The sequence below is a fragment of the Dufourea novaeangliae genome, unplaced genomic scaffold (assembly GCF_001272555.1).
Source record: "Dufourea novaeangliae isolate 0120121106 unplaced genomic scaffold, ASM127255v1 scaffold241, whole genome shotgun sequence".
NCBI lineage: Eukaryota > Metazoa > Arthropoda > Insecta > Hymenoptera > Halictidae > Dufourea > Dufourea novaeangliae.
The window spans coordinates 146,875-165,433 of record NW_015374117.1 but is presented as its reverse complement, the minus strand read 5'-3'; positions in this window follow the sequence as shown (position 1 = coordinate 165,433).

The following is an 18,559-nucleotide window of genomic DNA, read 5'->3' as shown; positions in this document are numbered from 1 at the left end:
GGTTAGGAGGCCCGCGCATCCCCCACCCCCCGATACGTACCCCACCATCTGCCAATATCGCCTAATCCGAAAGGAACTCGAACGAGGAACAACTAAACGCGTCTGATCTCAATTTCGAGAAGATTACCCGCATTTTGAAGAAGGTATTCTACTGTAGCCGGTGAAAATAAAAAGACGATCTATCGGTAGAAGGAACGGGAAGGAAGAACCAAGAGAGGACCCCGCCACGGTGACATCGATATCTACCGGGGGGTATACACGGTGCACAATAAATTCTGGCCTGGCGTTTTCTATTAGCCTCGAATGGTCGAGCCCGATGTCGTATATCAGCGTCAGTTCATTGGGAATCAATGTCCGTCGAATCGACTCTGCACGGAGTGGAGAAGAAGGTGGAGGAGTAAAAGACGAACACGGAACAGGGGTGGAGGGAAAGGATAAAGAGGGAGGCGAGTACCTCGACGAGCCAGAAGCGGTTGGAATCGCGGCAAAAGGTTTTTTTTTTTCGACGTCGTCCTTTTAATTAATCTCCGCTCCCTCGGCCACGAGTGCCATTCAGAACTCTAGCGGCGGGTGCTCTCTCACGGAGAGTCGAGAAGGAGAGAAGGCTTCTGCTCCCGTCGTCAGGGACAAAATATTTTCCTGCAGGCGTCGTCAAAAGGCAGCAACAAACTTCGCTACTTTTAAACCACGTTTAAACACTGTTACTCGTCGACTCTCCACGCAGACGAGGTACTGACGGTGTTTCGAGCACAAGCAAATATATTAAATACGAAGGAGAATAATCTGATACCGATCTGTAAAATAGAGACTTTCATTCCCTTTCTCTTCTCGTTCATCGATCTAACTCCATTAATAAATCAGATGCGACTTGTCGACGCGAATGAAATCATTCCAAAATCGTATTCACTGCTTCCCAGAAATAGGCAAATTCATTATGTAGGTAAAGAGACTCAAATAACGAAAAAGAGATTAAAAAAAAAAAAGTACTTCGTCATTTTTAGTTGTTTAACTGTTCAAAGCTTAGGATAACACCCTTAGATCCCACTGCTTTTCACTATCTATTATTCGTACAAAAATTCTACCTAACCCTGTTGCTCCCTTATACGCATCTCGCAGGAATCAAGAGATTACGATTCTCCGAAGGGAATACTGTACACATCTGATACACACACCCGTTCTCCAGAATACTACCAGCAACACAGAATTCCTCGAACGTAAACGAGTAAATTAACGGGGGAGTTGATGTTTCCCAAGGAATAATATTTAGCCGAAGGTACGATAAAGATAACAGGAGGTGGCAAATCATCGATTGGCGACTACTGGTTCCGCCGTGTTCTTCGTCGTTATTTAGGCTACGAAAAGCAATCTCAACCGTGGAATGCCTCGCCCCAACCAATTCGCAGCGATACGAAAAATCAGCCCCGAATTCTAAATATTTGGAACGGCGTTAGTGATTGGCCAAGTATACGAATTGCACACGCTGTTGGTCCGTGGTTTAACGAGAGTTCGGTGCACTTGCAGAGCGCGCGACAGCTCAAACAAACACGAGCAGACTACTTCTGCAGCCACACCCCGGTCTATATAAGTGCAGTCGAATGTGCTTCGGGGATTAAGTGCATCACGGCACGCCACTTTCCCATTTCCATCACTCTCTCCTCTCTCTCCCATCCCCATGTCCGATTTATTGTCCAGGGCCGTTTCGAGATCATCGTTGGCGTGTCGCTAAGGGGTGTCGGAGGTCAGAATCGCCAATGTCTGCGGGTTCTTAAAAGGGCTACGACTCGCGGCGGCCTCCACCCAACCCCCCAAACCCCTATTGTTCGTCCGAACGCTCTGGAATTGCGGCTATAAACCCCCCGATAAGCGATGGTGCGCTGGACATCCACGTGAGGCGAGTATAAATCACCTGTAAACGAACTGAAAAGAAGTAGAAAAGGAGAAACAAAGGGGATCATTTTCTTCGAGGGCGTAGAATTTTAATTTAGAAACACGAAGATATAGCAGGAGCCCACGATACGAGAAAAGCTTATGTTTCAGCTTTATTACAAGCTCTCCATGATGACATTTTTAATAGTTATTGTAGGTAGGACAAATTACGGTATTTCCGTCCAGGGGGAAATAGGGGAAGTCTAGCTATGAAATTTAAATGAATTAAACTCGTAGAATTAACCTTTCTGTTGAAACGTGATTCATGGTATGTCAATAGTTATTCAGAAAAAAACCTCTAAATCTTCGAAATAGTAATTAACACTAAAATTACCAAATCCGTCGAAATGATAGATCACAGATTTACGATTTTACCATTACTGAAATCACACTGGCGTTTTCGACAAAATTCAGTTCGCTTTTAATTTACTACATTTTTATTTCAGTATTGTATTATACAATTTCATTTAATATATATTTAATGCTGGTAGTTCTAGTGTTAATGGACTCCGTGTTCCCAGAATGCTCGAGGCACCCGACGTTTTCATATAAACAAGTGAGATACAGCACGGCGAGAGTGTAATAATAACCTGCGATCATACTTTAACGAATCGCGGGCGCGAGAGAGGGTGCTGAACGATTTGGCCGGGACGAGAAACCGGGGAAGCCGTCCTCTCCCTTCAGTTTTCCCCCGACAGGACACGAGAGCTTTATATACTATCCCCCCGACGAAGGAAGGGAACGGAACGCCTGCTCGACCATGATTTCCAATTCACGCCGGCAATCCCCGGGTTTTAAAAGCGATGTAAAACGCGGAGGAACGGGGTGGGGGGCCTTGCATATCGGTATTCAGCGCGCAAAAGGCAAACCTTGCATTCTGCGCGCGATTCGTAGCGAACGCTTGGATGGGGGGCTGCTGGCCAACCCTCGATACGAGGAAAAGGGTTGGATGAGATAGGTAACGAAGGGGTTCGTATCGAGCGAGCGCAACCCAACGCATTATTCGAGACTGATGGGGGGGAGGGCTTTTCGAAGCGTTTGAGAATCTGGCAACCGATTTAAGAAAAAATTTCAGACGAAACACGTAGAATAAACTATTTGTTACTTCTTGAAACGATCAGGGGGTTGTGTATTGCAGTCGATGCAACGTATAATCGCAGAAAAGATTTTTATAAAAATCCAACTGGGTGGCTTTGGGGTTAGTATTGTATGCAAAGGATATCGATTTGTCACAAATCTTGTCAATCAGGCAAAACTTGCTTGGTTTCGCGGGCTTTATGAGTGCAACAGGACCGCCCCATTATGGACCCCCGAATTCGTTCAGGGCAGTGTAATAGTGAAATTCGCGAGACACTGATGTATTACGGTGAAAGCAGTTGATATTGTTTTTGTAGACAGAAAGAGAAAAACGTGACTATTTTTCAGACTGAACACTGCACAAACAATATGTACACCGAATGGGAATAAGGCAGAAAACTCGAGTGACTCGGTTGTTCCAGTCTCACTCGAGCGCCAACATACCGATTCAATGAAGTCATATTTTATTAATGTATCTCGAGAGACGGCGTATATCATCAGTTGCACGGGAAAGAGCATTTATAACGAAGTTCAGAGACTGGAACCGTGAGATTCTCAGAGACATCGACGTAATTTAACGATCCCCATTTTGAATACATGCTAAAGTTTGAATTTCTCAAAAATACACCAGACAAAACAGGGGTGGCTACGAAAGGGTTAAAAGTGTACATACCACATTGGCTTCCATCGAAAATCATCGATCGTCCCCCCTCCCCCCGAATTCATATAAAAACATCGACAAAACCCAGGGGTGGATTATTAAAAACCAAAACCGGGCGTGGTTCGAGCAATCAACCGTTCGAGGGTGGTCAGAAGGGCTTATCGCAACACAGCCAACGATGACTGTAGAGGAAGTAGTAGGGGAGCCCGCGAGATCATGGAAACTGCCTCTCTCTCGCGGTTTATTTCCAACCTGGGGGCCACGGGTGGTCATAAAACGCGAAAACCGGCTTTTCGCAGCTGGAAAATCCCTCCTCGCCCGACTCCGTCTCGCGGGGAACCGAATGAAAGGAATCCAACGCACCAGCAGCGGCGATGCCGTAAAGCCGCGGGTGCGTTCGCTTCGTGTCCATTGTTGCTTCTAATAAAGCGTGGCCCCCGTTTCTGCGTTTGCAAGAGGAATAAATAACGCGCGAGGAGCAGCGTGAGGCGTCTCTCGTGGACGCGACTGAGGAAGGAGAGACGCTGAGAAGAGGCTTTTATGGGCTACCTTCCTTGGATGGGCGCGTTCCTGCGATGAAAGGTTACAGCGAAAAAGAGGGCCAGACGTAAAAAGAGCCACCCCCCATGGCTCATTCTATCCTTCCTTCGCTGTATTTTACAAAATACGAACGTTCCTGGAGAGCGTATAGCAATAACCTAGTCTCGTTTCTGACGCGCAACGTTCGACTCTACACGAAGTCGCAAATTAACCCCTTCGTGCTGACTGTTTTTTTTTTCGGCGCCCGCCCACCCCCCACAGGAACCGGAGGGCCAGGTCCTGTGTCCAACGACGAAAACATAATGGGGTGAGTCCCGTTATGGTTGCTCGTTTCGAAGCACCACACACCACTTACCGAACTCCGTTGGGGGAACTTGTTTCGCTAGTCATCCTTTTTTCTTTTTCTTTTTTGTAGTACACGCACACGAGCCCTCGAAACGGAGGGTAATTTGAAGGTCGAGAACGGTAATACGCGACGCAGAAAAAGATACGACGCAACGTAGCTCGCGGGAACGCGACCCTGCAGATGAAACAGTAATTTTTTTTAATACTTTTAAATTGCCACGATTTTTTAAATTAATTTTTTTCGCGCGTTCGTGTTGATCCTACGTGACCCCCGTTACTTTTATCGCTTACATTAGCCCCCTGCGTCCTTTATGTCCAGACCCATTTTTTCTATCTTATAGAAGCTTCTAAAAAGTCTGAACAAATTTAGGGATACTTCTCACGAACTCTGCTATTATGACAAAACAGTTTTTAAAATTGAATGGTTATTTTTTTAATAACAGCCTCTTCGTTTCAGAGATATTTGAGCCAAAAATTTCGATTTTGCCATAAAAGACCCAGGGGATGACGGAGGGTTGATCTCACCTTTTCCCCCGTCGCCCACCTGACGCGCGATATAATCGCTCGTTATCGAATGAATTTACACCGCACGTCGTTAAATCAATTAGCGATCCATCAAGTGGTGCGTGTGTGATCGTGGGAACAGAAATTCCGGACAAGCTACGTTCGATATCTGTAATGGGATCATACGTTGTATATCCTCTGTGGAAATGCGGTCATTTCGGTTTATCCATATTCGTTACGAGTGAAATGTAGCAAGAAGAAAAAAACATCCTATGTGGCCAGGCACGTATTCGTGGAACGCTCAAAGCCTTCTTAAAAAAATGAAACATACATTTCGGATTAAAAAGCACGCGGAGACCACCCCCAACCCGAAGGCAAAGTGCGTAGTCGCAACGGACCTTCAACGGTTTCGTTGCGTGTGTAGGAGCCCCATAAACCCTGACGCAGACCTCTATAAATCATGGGGAAGGGGGAACACATCAAAAGAATTCTTTCCACTTTCGCGGGTGGCGCGCGTGAACCTTATTGCGTCGTATCTGGGTTCTCGTATCCTTTTTCCCCATCGATCGACCTACCGCAAAACCACGTGTGCAATCCCGTCGTGGCCCAAGAACGATTACACAGAGGACAAACGTCAGACTTACACATCGAACTTTTATTTTCCCCCACCTTAAAGGAAAAAACAAACAGAAAATACTTTTACCCACGAGACGTTGTTCGTATGGCGAGAATGAACGTCGTATTGCGTCGCGTGAGCGACCTCAACAGCGAAGGGGGTGAAAATCCACGCACAGGAGGAACAGAGAGGATACCGGAGGGTGGTATTGATTTTCCCCCGTTCGTATTTGGGGTAGGACGACAGGGTTACGACGCAGTCCGGCGGGAAATGATTCGTCGTCGCCGTTATGGGGGGTCCTGGAACGACGAGAGACCTCTGACGCGCAACGGGTAAAGAAAGAGGAACACCGAGAAAGGAGGGCTCGCGTGAGAGAGATTATTTCGACGGGAGAGGTCGTGATGGCGTAGATATGTGACGCACATGGCCCCTGGATATCTGGATCAAGGACGACTACGGTTAAGGGCGTGGATACACGATTTTTCGGATGTGGTAAACAGGAGAACCTGAATCGAGGGCTGATTACAAACAGGACGATTTCACTGCCGCCTCGGAAATAACCGTGAGGACAATCAGGCTCAATGTAACTTCTTCAGATGGTGTCAGAAAGTGTATCAGAATTAATCTATGTCTGATTGCTAGACTGCGGATGTTTATGCAAATATAGAACTTTATGGATCAGTTTATCGAACTTCGACGTGAGGAAACATTTAATTACCTTGTCAAGGTTTCCAGTAGGTTCGAAATAAGAAGAAGACCTGGATAAACTTTCTAAAACTTTATATTATACTGAATTTTAGACAATCGGATATTCTACAAATGCATAAAATCCGCAGTCTACCGTAAGTTTGTCACTAATATTCTCCTTGTATTAAAACAAAAGATAAATAAATAAAAATATCGAACTCCTAGGGAAGATTAAAGCAACAGAGGGATCTCTAGCTATTCAACGTGACCTTGCTCTACTGCGAGCCTTCTGCTTTAAGGAATCCCGTATAGCTCCTGCGCGCTTTCCCGTTTCGCTCTAGCGGGGTTACTATTTCAAACTTTCCCTCCGCCAAGCATACGGCGGTGTTCGATAGCTGGAGAGTTTTCAAGCGTACAGCGCGACATCGCGTGAACAAAGAGACCATACGTTGATTAGAATTACTCACCTTGATGTGGTAGGAGTTCAGCTTGGTGCGGGGCAGGCTATTAAAGGCGCTGAAGTCCAGACGACGGGAAAAGATTCCGTTTGCGCCGCAGCTTTGACTGCAACAAAACATTAACAAAATTCCGTCAAAATTTTGAGGACCAAGAAAATGAATAATGAGGTTCAACTTTATAAATATTGAAACACTAGCTTCTTGTCCGCGTCTTCGTTCGCGTAGATTTCGGGATTTGGGAAAATAACTTTTTAAACAAAATGTTTACATGAAATCGTAAAAAAAGAAATACATATTATATTCATCCCTGTTTATTCAAACACCTTTCCGTGCCCTGAAGATGAATGTAAAAATATTCTGAAACTACTTTCCAGGCACTAGGACCGTACAGGTGTATCTGGTCATTGAATTCCGTTTCTACTTACTCCCATATGAATACACGTGTTTCTGATTAATTTTCAAATTCGATTTCTTTTTAAAGTAAACGGAAAGTGACAATATATAATTCTACATTTTTTTCTTCTTTTTTCATAAGGAATCACGTGGTGCCCGCTTTTGCGTATTATTCGGCCGGACCCTGTATAAAGATTGAGGTTTCACGTTGTGCGTTATCGAATTACATAGCACTTTTCCGGCTACGAACGATCTCTTTAAAGTCTCCTACGGAGAAAGAAAAAAAAAGAAATCGGAGTTCCCGGCGCGCGTTCCTCGTGATACATAATAATTCCGTTCTCCAGTCCCTCTCACGCTTGATAACCCTCCCCCCGTGTGTCGTACGACTCGAGGGGTCTTGCGCGCATTTCAGGACTCGAGTTTATGCTCGCGAGCCGATGAAAACGAGGAGAGAGGACCACACAGACGCACGTACGTATTACACGAAAGAAACGTGTATATATACGTAACTCGTGTATCTTCTCTTCCGTCACTTGTCAGAGAAAAAGACTCACCGAGTCGCGGTACATAAAACCATCCCCTGCTCTCCTGAATGGAAGAAAAATATATCCCAGCAGTCGGAGAACACGCCGCCACCCCTGATCGAGACGTAAAAAGTTCGGATATTCAACGACGCTCGCGAGGAAGTCGAGTTATTATCGAATATAGCAAACAGAGGGAAGTTTCACAGAGAGAAATTGCTCAGACCGATAATCTCCGTGTAACATTCATAGCAATGATGTCTCTGGGTGGGCAGGAGATAGCACCACGTACAGTGACTCACAAAAATTTATTCACGAAAGACTGACACATTTATTTCACCAGATCAAGTACCAAATTAGGAATCTTATTTGAAAATTAAGAAAAATTTATAATGAAAGCATAATTGAAGTGAAAGTCACGTGGTTACATATTAGAAATTCTATACAAATTTGTATATTTAATTGCAATTTCGAAAGTATAGTAACGAACACGTGAGTCACTATATGTGCACGCCACCAAAATTCACATACGGCTGATCTCGACGGTCTGATTCTACTGTAGAGTCTCTGTGACCCATGTGATTACGATTGAATCGATTCGATTGTCAACGCCGAACGAACAAAGTTTCGCAACACCGAGGTGGATGGAAATCAATGAGGAAAACTTTGGTATCGGTCGATTTATGCGAATGCGCGTACCAGGGCAAGACCAATTTGACAATTTCGTAGAGAACTTCTTCTCCAAGGGGAACCAAGTACTCTAAAATTCTCCATCTATTTATGATACGAAATTTATTCCGATCGAAACACGCTTCCGGTTCGATCGATGCACTTCCCCCTTTTTCCATCTAACGTTCCAAGTCCGAGGGAGAGGTACTATTACACAAATGGATAGTGGGGGGTCTGACAATGCCACCGTGTCAAACTTTCGTCCTCTGTTCGATCCCCGTGTGTGTATCGATCACAGGTTTCCAGTGGAAAAACACGATTCGCATTTTCGGGCGAACGCGAGTTATAATCGTGACGATGACCGTAGAGGTCGAACCGTCGGTGGAAGGAAGTTACGTCAGTGTTCAGGAAGACAACAAGGCGAGTGGAGCACAGCCGAAAACAGCAGGCAGGGCGAGGCGAGCTGGCGGAGCGGGGCGGGGCGGCCACAAGAGAGAACAAGCCCAGTGTCAGGAGGCGACCGAACACGAATGGGCGCCGGAATTGTAAGGTGATGGTGGTGGGGTCGACCTTAACCTTGGCCTCCACTCGTGCGGGACCCGTCCTCTATCTCTCTCTCTCTCTCTCGCTATTGCCCGCCCGTATAGCTAACTTTTGGCAATGTCAGCCGAGGGTCACGAAAATATTGCGCGGCACCGTTCGCCTGTGCGTTCGTCACACACATCCGGGAATACGAGAAGAGATATACGAAGGAAAAACGCGACGATCCCCCTCGTACACACGCACGGTTGCATTATGCAATTCGAGCTCTGTGTGACGTGCTTGGTTGGATGACGTTCGACGTGCGTTGACCGAATTCGAGAAAGGTGAGAGCGAAACGAGAGCAATCTTGAGACCTGATAGTACGTACAAGCTTCTTGGAAGAATACAATTTTTGTTTAGCAAAGAAGCATTATTATAGTTGTACAGAAATGCAGGCACGAGTTACCGTTCTGTGATTTAAGTTCATTGTGAAAGTCTGTTGAAACTACCAGCGGTGAATGTATACTGAATTAAATTGTATGATACATGAATGTCGATATTATACTAGGTTTCTCGGGATGGGTGATATTGCCGAGCAGGAGGTGATTCTATGAGAAAAAATAAATCGAAGAAAAAGAATGATTTTTTTTCGTCTGAAATTTCGTTTTCGAGAAAATAGGGTTTCGAAGTCTAAAGCACGTGGATTTGTGATGGAAATAAGTAGATACGGCCTGAAACGGGCAGACGGGTTAGCTGAGTCCTATTCTACTGCCCGTGTATCCAATAGGTTTTTAAATTCGATTCAAATACGACTGAAAGAAGACACGTAATATTTTCCAAAAATATTATTCTTATCAAGATAGAAACCTACGTTGTATTTATGACAGCCAGACTTGAAAATAATGAAAAATTAAGACAGTGACATAATATTATTCAGCACAACTTGCACACCCGTTGACACAACATTGACAGCAACGTGTCGAGTGCTGCGTATCGCGAATTCGAGGTCGTAATTTTTACAGTCTAGCAATCTAGGGTTAAATATCGATACAAAATAGTACGCATTCCAATAAAAAAAACAGAATATTCTAAAAAAAAATCCACTTCATATGTTCCCTTTAAAAACGAGAAAATTTTATATAAAATACTTTTTCGTAGAACACATATATACTTCTGAAATTACTCGGGGTGGACAGGTTATGTGACTCACCCTATGTATAAACGTTTCGCCCGTACCCGACGTACGCGCGCGGCAACCGGACCACCGAAATGGCATAAACGTCGACGATTGAAGAGTAATTCAAAGCCATTAACTCAACGAGGTAACTCCGATGCTCCGCGGAACGAGACGAGAGAACGGCCATCCGAAAGAGACAGAGGATTTCGACGGGGACCCCGAAAAAGGCTCTCGGCGCTGCGCTCGATTTGCATGTGCCGTGGCAACGAGAAGCCGTATAATCGCGAAGGGAAGCTAAAGCCCACCCGATATTTACGTTCGTGTTGCAAAAAGCGGACTTCGTGCGAATACAGGAACTTGCATCTCGTACAAAGGAACTTTGGTACCCCGAAAATTTCAATGTTCTTTTATAAAAAGAAGTGTGACGAAATCGTTAAAAATTTATTTACTTATTACAAAAAAAAAAAAACGAATTCTTAAGAATTTTATTGTATAGTTTATACAAAGCATAAGAAGCCGTCAAATTTTCATTCGGTTTTTCGTATCTGCCACAGTTTTCAAGATACACAGAAAAAGACACATTAACCTGTAAGGGATGATTTTGCCCTGAAGAACCGAATATATCAGCAAAAATGAAAAATTCCCCAATGTTTCTGTAGAGGTCTAGTTTTTTAAATTGATTCTGAAAACTCGCATTTGTATACTTCATTATTTTCATTTCATGACAATTATACTCGACACAAACATCGAAAGGGTTAAAACACACCGCGACGCAGTGACTGTCATGGCGAGAGAGAGAGATGGCCCCGCAGTTATTTTCAATCTACCAGGCATTTACACGTCGCCTGTTCCTCGATCCCGCGTGATCCAAATCGGCCGATGACTAATACCAGTGTGTACATGTGTGTGTATTGCGCAATCGCTACAACCGCGAACGAGAATCAATAAAGTCATTATTTTCGCGCGCGCTGTGATCGACACGAAATCTCAGAGCTCGGGCGTCTCTCGCGTGTGCGTGTCCGTCTCCTATGAACCCAGCGCGTGGCCGCAATTAGCGTACACTCGCGCACACTGTCAGAGACAATGATCGTGCAAACAAACATGTTACCTCTTCTCTTGTCTATTTGCATATCTTGCTGGTTTCGATGGATCACGGGAGTACCGTGGCCACGGAGCTGAATTTGTCCTCGTCGACGACGGGTCTCTGTTACTTTCCCTTTTAATCCCCTCCATCTAGCATAATTCATGTAAAAGGAGCCCGATCGAGATCCTAAAAAAGCGATCGCGAGCCATTAAGCTCCCCGGCGGCCCGGTATACATGCAACACGATGGCAGAAGAGAGAAAAAAAAAGGAGAACAGGACCGTTTCGCGGTTCCAATTTATATTCCACAGGAGAACCGGTTTACCCCGGCTGGGCCAGGTCTCGTGTGTGCATATTACCGTGGAAACACGGTTCAGATGGGAAGCAACACACATAGCATATAGTCACATACATTGGGGCCGATTGTGATTGTGCCTCTTCTCTACCAACAGAAAGACAATTATTATCTAACCTTGACGTGTCACCAGGCGGCGTCACACTTCCGAATCAAGTGTGCGATCCGTAAAGGAAACCGTGGAGTTTCTTATCGCCAGAGGTTGTTCGAATCGCGCGAGCCTCCGGCTTGTTAACACGTAGAGACCAGAGAGAGAAACATTGTTTCCGACTCGCCGCCGGCGGTGACTAACGCCTGACGAATTGTTTCATCGCGTTGGGACGCGGGAGGCGTCTCAAAATAGCCCTTTTTATCGACGAAGAAACCACCCGTGCAGCAACGTGCCAACGATGACTATTTATAGTAAATTTTCATCGTGTCGTTCGGGGGGATCACGTTCGAGCACATTTGAAATTATAATTCGACCAATTAGCAAACTTGATCGTCGTGAAAATACACAGAGGTGAGATCGGGAGTAGAAGAGAGACACGCTGTTTCGAACGTTTCCATGCCCCCCTAGCCAAAAAGAAGCACAAGAAGAACAACGCCAGTTTTATTTTCCATCGGGAGGAAAGACGAGATGAATACTGATTCGAAAAATTATAACCTGTTGTGGCGCCATGTCATCTACATATTTATTTCAATGACTAATAATTAGACTGCAGATCTGTATGCAAATATCAATCTTTTATGTCCGTTAGTATTAGTAAGCACAGGAATTTAAATATAAAATGAAACGCTTACTAAAATTTATTAAACTCCTTACTATACTGAATTTCAGACAATTAAGTATGCTACAAATGCATAAAAATCCACAGTTCACTAACAATATTCGTGTTGTTTCTCCGTTGTAAATGATCGAGAAGAGATCTGTCGCCTCGAGGTAACAAGCATCGTTTGCAATCCTCCGGCAACAAGTCCTACCGGACCGATACCACTGCTACATTGATCTTGGGGGGGTAACGCGAGCCGGTATTACGCGAGGGATATATATTCGCGAATGAATCACACAGAGTTTTTGCAACCGGACACCTCGGCGATATACAACCGTCCAGCGCGTATCAGTGCGTCGCTTGTGCCTTCGGTTTGAATTTCTAGGAAGTCCTCCTTGGTAATCGTCGATTCGTTTTTCTCAGCGGCGAACATGAATGGCGAGGACGGGTACCAGCAGAGAGTGGGGGTGGGTGGACGACGTCGCTCGTATTCTTTATGGGACGGCGAATCCCCCCGCCCAACGGATTGCGTGACATTGCGTGCATCGTCAGAGAGTTCATGCCTTATCCGTTTATTCATCGAAACACACCGTTGTGTGTGTCTGTCCCTCTCCTCGCTCTCTCGTAATTTATACGACGTGAACCAGGAGCCGGTTAATCAGCCTCGAGCGAATTCGGCGAAACGCGTTCCTAGTTTCCGGTAATAATATCGGCGACGACTTCGTGTTCGTATCTAGAAATAGCAGACGGAAAAGAAGCAAGCCCGCGGCGGGTGACTGTCAGAGTCGGTGTTGAACGAAGCTTGTTCGTCGTCGCGTGTCGGGCACAAGGCTCCGATTCACGTGCTTCGAAGACACGAGTCACACACAGACACACCTGCCCCCTACGAGTCAGAGAAACGCTCCGTGATGCCTCAAGGACAGATACAACACCGTCGTTGAATTTCGGACTGTGGTACTGGGTAGAATCAAACCCTTCAAACAGTTCACACCGATTTTAGTGTTCTACCTTTGAATTCCTGTTAATTGACGGTTCCAGGTGACTGGACGCGAGGATGAACGTGGTAACCCTTTTCTTAGCCAATAGGTACCCCCCTTCTCAGCCAATAGCCCTTTTCTCAGCGGAAACCCAGACACAGTTTTCGTGAAATTCGTCAAGAATTTCAGCAGCGTTTTAATCGGCGAAAAAAAAATAAGTCAATAAACCACAACGAGAAATATTTTACGCAAGCTGCGAAATGTCCCAAGGAAACGGACGTACTCGTGCGAAGGACACGTACACGCGTGGTCTCGCAAAGTGATTTGCGAGCCCGGTGTGCCGCGGCAAGGACACGGAGGAGCGTTACACACGCATCCGGGCTGCAGCTTGTTAAGCTTTTTCAAGGCCAGACTGGGCCCATCCTTGGAATTTTAATCAGTCCCCCATTTGCCTATCTCAGGCCTACCACACACCCTCTTTTCGACCGACCTTCCGTCCTTGTATTCGGTAATGGCCGTGCGTTCTCAAACACGACCCAAATAATCTACTGACTTCATTTCGTCCTCTTATCTCGGACGTGTATCGACGGTTCCTATCAGATATGGCCCAAGTATGGGAGGAGACAGTCAGCCTTGACAAAAATTCGCTATTCAAAGCGACCGTAGGTGCGAGAACTGATATTCAAGGTCTGTTCCGTGTTTCTCTATTCACGGATCGTCTTATTCAACGCACACGGTTCCTTCGAATTTTCTCGGGGAAAAAATTTGTCTAACACGCGTACAACGAAATCTAAGATCGCAACAAGGAGAGAAAAAGAAGGAAGTCGTGTGATAAGCCAGGTCACGACTCCGGGATTGTTCGTGGGTAAAAAGTCGAACAGAGATCAACAGAGACTATACACGACGTCCAATGATGGATCTATATACGCGACCACCCACACGCCTAGGTAACACGCGCGACACAGAGCAGACACCTGCGTACACACATACACACACACACACATTCGACTCTCGTCTATTTATACTCGATAAACCGCTTGTTTACGCAGAGAACCGAGCGTACACTTCTTAGGCGTCTCTGGTGTTGCAAAGAGGGCTTTTCTTATTCTCCTCTTTCTAAAGAAGAAAATGATCGCGAGGGGAGGGAAAGAACGAGGGGGCGGTGGGTCAGGTCGACAGCTAAGAGAGAGTTGCACTCGTGTGGCCGACGCATTAACGATGTTTTTCGCTCGCGGCACTTTTGCGCAGTTAGAAGACCGATAAGCCTCCTCTTTCACTGACTCAGATGCCCTTCTGTTTCTGTCCTCAATGACAGGCCCCGCGGCGCTTCTTCGACCAGGCCTCTAATAACTATACATATATCACCGCGGCTGATTCGGGCCGTGCTCGCTCGTGTGTAGGGACAATTGGATTTATCGCACGCACACACGGCGGTTGTTTTTTCAACCGAGATGCTATGCTCGTATCTTGCAGCAGAGAGTTTGCCTTGAATGTTGCTTCTGGTCTGCACCTTGAACTCTCTCTTTCGCGCGAGATAATCCGTGCCGTGCAGACAGCTGAATATAGTTGTGATAAAAAATGTGGGACACTTTCACAGAATTTATTCTACATGCCAGACGAACCAGAGGAAAATCAACGTAATTAGAAAAGTGTTAAACTTAACCCAGAACTAACCCTTTCGATGTTTACGTCGAGTATACTCGTCATGATAAGATGCCGGACGAGTATACTCGTCATTAAACAAAAAAAAAATAGCATTTACTATCTGCAGTAAAATTTAGGCAAAACAAAAATTATTTTTTATTAATATCTGAGAAATTAATAAAATACCCTAGGCTAAAATTTTATATTCAGGGTCCTTCCCTCCTCCCCTAATCCTTCAAAATTCCTGTTCACTACCTATTTCCTCTTAGTTTAGACATGTAGAACTGTCTGTGACAGTGTTCCAGATTTTCGTTAACACTCTGCACAACTTGGGTACAGTCAGGCTTCCAAGATAGCTACTCAGCCTAGACTCTAGAACGCAGGAATGATCTCTTCTACTTGGACTAGATTCGGTTACTTTGACAGAGGCCCCGTCGGTTTCCTCCGAAATGGAAAGGAGACATCCGAATTTATATATCTATCGAGAAGCAACAACGGCACCGCTGGTGAATAATATATGTACGTTCGAAGTTGGATTGGACACGGGAAAGACAAGCTTCCTCGCGGCCCTATCCTCAACGTGACTCGCTAACTATCACGTCACTATCCGAGCGTGAGATTGGCCAACGTGTGTAACAAGAGAGAATCTACTGTCTCTCTCGGTGTGTCCTTGAAGCGGGACAGGATGAGACTGCTGGATTCGCTCCACGAATTACTTACGAAGGACGTGAGGATCTTACCAAGGAAGGAGGAGCAGCTGTGCCTGGCTGCAATTTCCACGAGCGATGGTGTGCGCTCCGTGTCTTCGTACGGTCGTGTGGGAAGAAGAGGAGGACGAAGGAGGAACAGAAGAGCCTACAGCCATTGCGCTCGCGCGCACGCACACCGTGGATTCGGATTCTCCTAAAGAAGCTCGCAGGTGTGCGCTAATGAGTCGAACGACGGTAATGGAAGGCCGGCTTGAAGGAACTCGGACACAATTGCTTTGGTGCCCGGTTTCGTCCGCAGGTGTCGCGTGAAATATTTCCACGTGCTTTATGAGGTTTCATAACCGATCTTCGAGCTGAGGATAGAATCCTCCGAGAACCGTGTGACTTTTCGAAAGAGAAAGAATCTCGTGAAAAACACGGTAACTGAATCATCAACGAGGAAAAAGTACTTCCCGATTCTCAGATCTCGCAATCCGTTTCGCTACACACTTACGATACCTCTAGACACAGATGGAATATAATTTCCGTTTTTTTTTTCTCTTTACTCCAAGAGTTGCCATCGATCCGTGGTTTGAAAGGTGAAAATGAGGATCAACATTTTTCACGGCCAGTGGAAGAGAGACGATGCATCTTCGATCTCTGTGGGGATATATTAGTCTCGCAAGGTGTGTTTGGTCACCACTTTCGAATCGTGAAAAGGAATCTGCTTTCGTGGAATGTTGCAAAATATCCAATGTGAGAAGTCCGGTCGGTTTGAGGTTTCCTATTAATAGGCGGCATAAGTATGCGGAATGGCCAAGGAGTCGAGAAAAAGAAGAAAAAACAACTTTCGCGAGTGACGAGAGGACGACACTGGCTTGACGAGAAACGTGCATCGAATACGCAGATATCACGATCGGTGTGTGTAACGTACACACGAAGATGGTGTGTGGTGGGTGCTCTCTCCCGCTGTAATTGTATGCTAATTCCGAAGGGGCCCCGAGAGAGCCGCTAATTAAGCGAGAACGAAGCAGAAATAAATACGCTTCGTACCATGAGAGAGAGAGAGAGAGAGAGGGAGAGCCGGACTCTTCATAAAGCGGCGGGATGTCGCGAAAACAACTCCTCGTGGTGGATAAACATCTCTCGCATAATATTGATCGAACGAACACGACTTGGCGATCGTTTAACCCTTTTAATACCATAGGACCGATATATCGACTTTGTGGATTTTCCGAAAAATACCTTGAGTCGATATATCGACTTTTCTTTTTTAATACAGTTGAAACATAATGTAATAGCTAGACTGTTGAAGTTTCTGCAAATGTAGAATAAGATTGATCAATTTTACGAAACTGAAAGCAAAGAAAAATTTATTTACCCTGTTACTGGTAGATTCGAAGTATGTATAAGGAAAACCTCAGTAAACTTTTCGGAACTTTTTAGTATAGGTACTGAATTTTAGAAAATCGGATATTCTATGCATACATAAAATCCGCAGTCTAGTAGTGACACTTCATTTTTACAAAATAAGTTTATGCAGTGGAACATACGTTTACTGCATATAAGTAATTAAGAAACCGAGAAAATATTTTTATTTTCAACAGAAACATGTTAATTTTATTATTTTTATTATTTTTGGACGGTACTCAGAAAACTGAGGTGTTATAAGGGTTAAACCGAAAGGCGATTCTTAAAACACTTGGCGCTGCTGCTTCGAGGGGATTTCGATTAGAGATTCAACGGGACACGCAGAGAAGAACTTTCTAAAAGCTCATTCGTATGCGATGAAAAGTCCCTCTTTGCCACACGGGTATAACACCTTCCAACAAACCGAGGAGGTATGACACCACACCCGAACTGATCAGGTGCGAAGCAGGTCGGGTGAAACTTCTGTCTACGTGGGTCCAAAACTTGACAAGAACTTCTAGTTTACTCTACGCGGGTCCCGACAGGTGTCCCCTCCCCGCTATGGGTTTACCAAGAACACCCGGAGTATAATCCTGTGTCCTCTTTTCCGAAAGATTTGTCCTAAGCCCCGTAACGGTCCCTGACGTGTATGTATATATACATATACAAGCCACGTCGCCAGAACCCTTCTCTCGTCGGCGTCGAATTATCGAGTCAAAGTATCGATGTCCCCGGATCGGTTCTCGCCGGAAAAGGTGAAGGGTATATAAGCACAAACCCAGGCGTGTTGGAAAGTGTCTCTCTCCGTTTTGTGTATCGAAGAACCCCCACACAACGGACCTGCGAGAAACGCGTGTCCGTAAACACACCGATATCTTTTCCACACATACACGTATATATATACACACTAAACTATTTCGTCAAGACCTGTCCACACCCTTTGTCACCGGCTGTCTTTGACACTGTCGCTTGCTAGAGAGACCGGCAAAAGCAAGCTGTGTGTGGCTTTAAAAGCGTGCGATTTTACGTGTGTCAGCGTCAGGAATCGCCCTCATCCGCGCCTCGGGAACCACCAGTGGCAAGGGACACATATACACAACACCAAAAAGGGGGACGTGGTGTGCAGAGGCGTCAACGAAATCGTTGCAGGCTTTTGTATAACTCCGAGTAACTCGTCTCCACCATCGATGCCAGAACCGGGACGGAAACGAAACGGTGGAAAAGTAAACTCTGGCGAGTGAACGCGACTCGTGGGAGAGGAATGGAGCCGCGCCGATAATCACAACGGAACGTTTATTTGCCACGGGAGACTGCGACGGCAGTAGCTTTCCTCGATGCCCCACCCGAGTACAAATATCCCGGCGGCTCTGTCGATGCGAAAACAGAGAAAGTATTTCGGGGGAATATAACGGCGAGTTTACAAATAATTACCCAGGATACCCCTGGGCCTTGGCTTCCCCTCTTCCCGACGACTACACACCCGAACGTTCTCCCAAAATATTTATACCCTTATTGAATACCGTGTTTTCGTTCGATATAAATACAGAATAAACA